Here is a 6,000-nt window from a genome sequence, read left to right as displayed (position 1 = left end):
TATTGCAAATTGAAAGAATGAGATACCACTACACACCCATTAGCATAGTAAACACTTAAAATACTGACAACCCAAATTCTGACAAAGACGTAGAGCAACAGCTCCATTCTCATTCATGACTGGTGGGAATGCAAAATAGTACAACATCTGAAAGATAGTATGGCAGATGCTAAAAAAAAAAAAAACTAAACATACACTATGAGCCAGCAATCATACTCTTTAGTATTTATTTAAATGAGCTGATAGCTTAAATCCACAAAACAACCTGCACATGAATGTTTATAGAAGCTTCATTCGTAATTGCCAAAACTTGGAAGCAACCAAGAGTCCTTGTCCAGGTGCAATCACCTGTGGTGGTACTTCCTGACAATGAAATATTCAGTAAAAAAACGAATGAGGTATCAAGTTATAGAGTCATGGAAGAAACTTAAATGCATGCTGCTAAGTAAAAGAAGCCAATCTGAAAATTCTGTATAAGGTATGATTCCAACTATATGACATTCTGGAAAAGGTAAAACGATGGAGATGGTTAAAAAAAAAAAAAATCAGTGTTTGCCAGGGCCTGAGAGAGAGGAAGGAGGAGAGGAATAGATGAAGCATAGGATTTTTAGAGCAATGAACCTATTCTTTATAACACTGTAATGGTAGATATATGTCATGCATTTGTCAAAACCCATAGAATGTAAAATACAAAGAGTGAAACTAATATAAACCATGAACTTTACTTAGTAATATATCAATATTAGCTCATCAATTATAACAAATATACCACACTAATGCTAGATATTAATAGGAGAAACTGGGAGGAGGGTGAGTGAGTATATGGAAACTCTCTGTACTTTCCACTCAATTTTTCTGTAAAACTAAAACTCAAAATTGTAGTCTATTATTTAAAAAAATTCTAATGACATCACTACATACATATCAGGAGGGATAAAATTTAAAAATAAAGACATCACCAAATGATTGCCAGTATGCAAAGAAAATGAATCACTCATGGGTACATGAAATGTTACAGCCTCTTCGGAAAACAGTTTGGCAGTGTTTTATAAATCTAAACATGAACTACCATAGGACTCAGTAACTGCATTCTTGGGCATTTATCTCAGAGAAATTAAACATGTTATGTTCACACAAAAATGTCTATCCCTGTTCATAGCAGCTTTATTTGCAATAGCAAAAAACAAAAACAAAAAACCCTATTTCCTCAAATATTCCTCAACAGGTAAATGGTTAATCAAATTGTGATACATCCATACCTACTTGGCAATAAAAGGAACAAACTATTGATACCTACAAAAACTTGTATAAATTTTCAGGAAATTACGTTTAGGTCACAGACTATATGATTTCATTTACTTAACAGTCTTGAAATGATAAAATTACAGAAACAGAAGGAGTCAGGAACAAGGAATGGAGAAAAGGAAGCAGGTGTGGCTATAAAAGGGCAATAATAGGGAGCCTTGTAATAGAATCACTCTGTATCTGTATCAATGTCAATAACTAAGTTGTGATATTATACTATGATTTTACAAGATGTTACCGTTAGAGGTGCTTTGGTTGGAATGTTCCTTCCAAAACTCAGTGTTGAAATTTAATAGTCACTGTGACAGTATTGGGAGGTAAGACCTTGAAGAGTTGATTAAAGTCATAAGGACCCCACTCTTAAGAATAGATTAATCTCCTCATGAGAGTAAGATCATTATCCCAGGAGTGGCTGTGTTGTAAAAACAGGCTCTCTCTCTCTCTCTCTCTCTCTCTCTCTCTCTCTCTGTCTCTCTCTCTCTCTCTCTCTCTTGCTGTCTCTCCATGTAATGCCTTCACCATGGGATGACCCTTGCCAGATGCCAGCGCCATGCTCTTGTACTGTCTTGGTTTATAGATGCATACCTAGCCTTTCCTCTGTCTTCACATGGCATTCCCCTCTGTGTCTCTGGGTCTTTTCTTATCTCTTAAAAGAACATCCATCATTAGATTTAAGGCCACCTTAAGGCCCACCATAATCTAGCATGATCTCAAGATCTTTACCTTAATTACATATGCAAATATGCTTTTCCCAAATAAGGTCATAAATAAGGTCATGTTCACATTCTTCAAGGGGAGGACTGGAGCCTACCTTTTGGGGGACACAATTTAACATGCTGTACTACTGAATTAGAAACTCTGGAAGTGAGACTCATCAGGCTGTGTTTTCCAGGTGAATCAAATATCAGATTTTGATTTTGAGAAACTAGAAACTAGTAGTAAGATCCACTGACACTGACCAGTACATACCCTTCAACTCTTCACTGGCTTGCCTGATTACACACCAGAACCAGCTTTGGCCACAGGCCAGCATCCCAACAGCATTTCACACTACTGTATAAGTTTTTTCAGTTTTATTTTATTTTTTATGGACACATAATAATTGTACATATTTCTGGGATACAGTGTGATGTTTCAATAGATGTATACATTGTGTAATTATCAAATCAGGAATCAGGGTAATCAGCTTATTGATATCCTCAAACATTTATCATTGCTTTGTGGCGAGGACATTCAAAATTCTCTCTTCTACTTATTTTAAAATAGACTCTACAATATCATCAATGATAGTCATCCTACTTTGCAATAGAACACCAGAACTTATTCCTTCTATCTGTGATTTTGTACCTGTTGACAAATCTCTCTCCATTCCTTCCTCCCTCTACCCTCCCCAGACTCTGATAACCACTATTATACTCTCTACTCCCATGATACCAGCTTTTAAAAATTCCACAAAACAGTGAAACCATGTAGTATTTGTTTCTGTGCCTGGTTCATTTCACTTAACGTAATATTCTCCAGGTTCATCTAAATTAATGCAAATGAAAGGATTTTTTTTTTTTTTAATGAATGAATGCTATTTCATTGTCTATATAGACTAAGTTTTCTTTTTCTTTTTTTTAAAGGCAGAGTTTCACTCTGTCACCCAGGCTAGAGTGCAGTGATGCAATCTCAGCTCACTGCAACCTCTGCCTCCCAGGTTCAAGTGATTCTCCAGCCTCAGTCTCCTAAGTAGCTGGGATTACAGGCATGCACCACCGTGTCCAGCTAATTTTTGTATTTTTAGTAGAGATGGGGTTTTGCTATATTGGTCAGGTTGGTCTTGAACTCCTGACCTCAAATTATCTGCCTACCTCGGCATCCCAAAGTGCTGGGATTCCAGGCATGAGCCACCGCACCAGGCCTATATACCACATTTTTTAATCCATTAATTCATTGATGAGCACTTAGGTTAATCCCATATTTTGGCTATTGTTAATAGTGCTGCAGATATCTCTTCGACATACTGATTTTATTTCCTTTGGATAAATACCCAGTAGTGGGATTGTTGGATCATTTTTAATTTTTTGAGGCACCTCCATATTGTTTTTCATAGTGACTGAACTAATTTACATCTCCACCAACAGTGTTTAAGTGTTTCCACTTTCCTACATCCATGCCAAGGCAGCATTTTTTTTCTCTTTTTCATAATAATCATTCTAATAGGCATGAAGTGATAACTCATTGTGGTTTTGATTTGCACTTCCCTGATGATTAGTGATGTTGAGCATTTATGCATATACCTATTCCCATTTGTATGTCTTCTTTTGAGAGATGCCTATTCAGATCTTTTGTCCATTTTTTAATTGAGTTGAGTTTCTTATGTATTTTGGATATTAACCCCTTCTCAGTTGCATAGTTTGTAAGTATTTTCTCCCATTCTGCATGTTGTCTCTTCACTCTTGATTATTTGATTTGCTGTGCAAAAGCTTTTCTGATGTATTCCCATTTGTCTACTTTTGCTTTCGTTGCCTGTGCTTTCAAAGTCTTAACCAAAAAATCATTGCCCAGACCAATATTATGATGCATTTCCACTATGTTTTCTTCTAATAGTTTTGGTCTTCCTTTTAGACTTTAATCCTTTTAGAGATGATTTAAGTATATGGTGAAAGATGAGGATCTAGTTTCATTGTGCATGTGGATATCAAATTTTCCCAGCACCATTTATTGAGGAGACAGTCCCTTTTCCAATGTGTGTTCTCAGTGCCTTTGTTGAATATCAGTTGGCTGTAAGTTTGTGGATTTATTTCTGTGTTCTTCATTCTGTTCCATTGGTCTGTGTGTCTATTTTTATGCTACCATGCTGTTTTGGTTACTATAACTTTGTGGTATACTTTGAAGTTAGGTAATGTCTTTTTGCTTAAGATGTCTACTATGAGCAGGTGGCCAATGGGCACATAGAGGGAGGCTCAGCATCACTGATAATTAGGGAGACGGGAATCAGAGTCACCACAGAAAACTGTCTAATCACAAGGTGAACAAGAGACAAAGAAAGGACCAAATAATCTATAAAACAACCAGAAAGGAATAATAGAATGCCAATGCATGGTGGGCTTAATATCTAGGTCATGAGTAGATAGGTGCAGCAAACCACCATGGCACACGTTTACCTATGTAACAAAGCTGCACATCCTGCACATGTACCCCAGAACTTAGAAAATAAAATAAAATAAAAAGAATAATAGAATGTCAGGACTAAATCCTCATCTATCAATAATAACCCTGAATGTAAATATATTAAGTTCTCCAATTAAAAGATGTAGAGTGCTAAATTGATTTTTTAAAGAATGATCTAACTTTATGCTTCCTGCAAGAGAAGTACTTCACCTGTAAGAGAAGCACTTCACCTGTAGGGACATAATAGGCTGAAAGTAAAAGGATGAAAATGATATCCCAAATGGAGACCAAATGAAGACAGGAGCAGCTATATTTATATCCGTTAACTAGGCTATAATTGAAAAACTATAAAAAGAGACAAAAATGGTCGTTATGTAATTATAAAGAGGTCAATTCAGCAAGAAGATATAACAATTATATAAATACAGCTGGCCCTCTGTATTCACGAGTTCTACATCCATAGACTCAACCAACTACAGAACGAAAATATTTTTTTTAAAAATCCAATCTGTACTATATATAGTTTTTATTATTGTCATTATTCCCTAAACAATAAAGTAAACCAAATATTTTACATTGTATTATGTTTATAAGTAATCTAGAGATGATTTAATGCATACAGAAGGATGTACAAAAGTTTATACAAATTCTATGCCATTTTATATCAGGTACTTGAGCATCAATGAATTTTGGTAGATGCAAGTGAGAAGTGAAGCCAGCTGGACTTCCTGGGTCTAGTGGGGACTTGGAGAACTTTTCTGTGTAGCTAAAGGTTTGTAAACACACAAATCAGTGCTCTGTGTCTAGCTAAAGGTTTGTAAATGCACCAATCAGCACTCTGTAAAAACGCACCAATCAGCGCTCTGTGTGTAGCTAAAGGTTTGGAAATGCACCAATCAGCACTCTGTAAAAACGGACCAATCAGCACTCTGTAGAATGGGCCAATCGGCACTCTGTAAAATAGACCAGTCAGCAGGAGGTGGGCAGGGCCAAATAAGGGAATAAAAGCTGGCCACCTGAGCCAGCAGCGGCAACCCTTTAGGGTCCCCTACCATGCTGTGGGAACTTTGTTCTATCGCTCTTCACAATAAATCTTGCTGCTGCTAACTCTTTGGGTCTGCACTACCTTTATGAGCTGTTAACACTCACTGTGAAGGTCTGCGGCTTCACTGCTGAAGTCAGTGAGACCACAAACCCACAGGGAGGAACAAACAACTCCAGATGGGCCACCTTTAAAGGCTGCAACACTCACTGCGAAGGTCTGAGGCTTCACTCCTGAAGTCAAGTGAGACTGGAAGGAAGAAACTCCAGACACATCTGAACATCTGAAGGAACAAACTCCAGACACACTATCTTTAAGAACTGTTACACGCATCGTGAGGGTATGTGGCTTCATTCTTGAAGTCAGCCAGACCAAGAACCCACTGGAAAGAACCAATTCTGGACACACAAGGATTTCTGGAAACAATTCCCCAGGGATACTGAGAAACTACTATGCATATGCACTCAACAATGGAACACCTAAATATACAAAGCAAA

The sequence above is a fragment of the Macaca mulatta genome, chromosome 11, assembly GCF_049350105.2.
Source record: "Macaca mulatta isolate MMU2019108-1 chromosome 11, T2T-MMU8v2.0, whole genome shotgun sequence".
Classification (NCBI taxonomy): domain Eukaryota; kingdom Metazoa; phylum Chordata; class Mammalia; order Primates; family Cercopithecidae; genus Macaca; species Macaca mulatta.
This window is presented reverse-complemented; position numbering follows the sequence as displayed.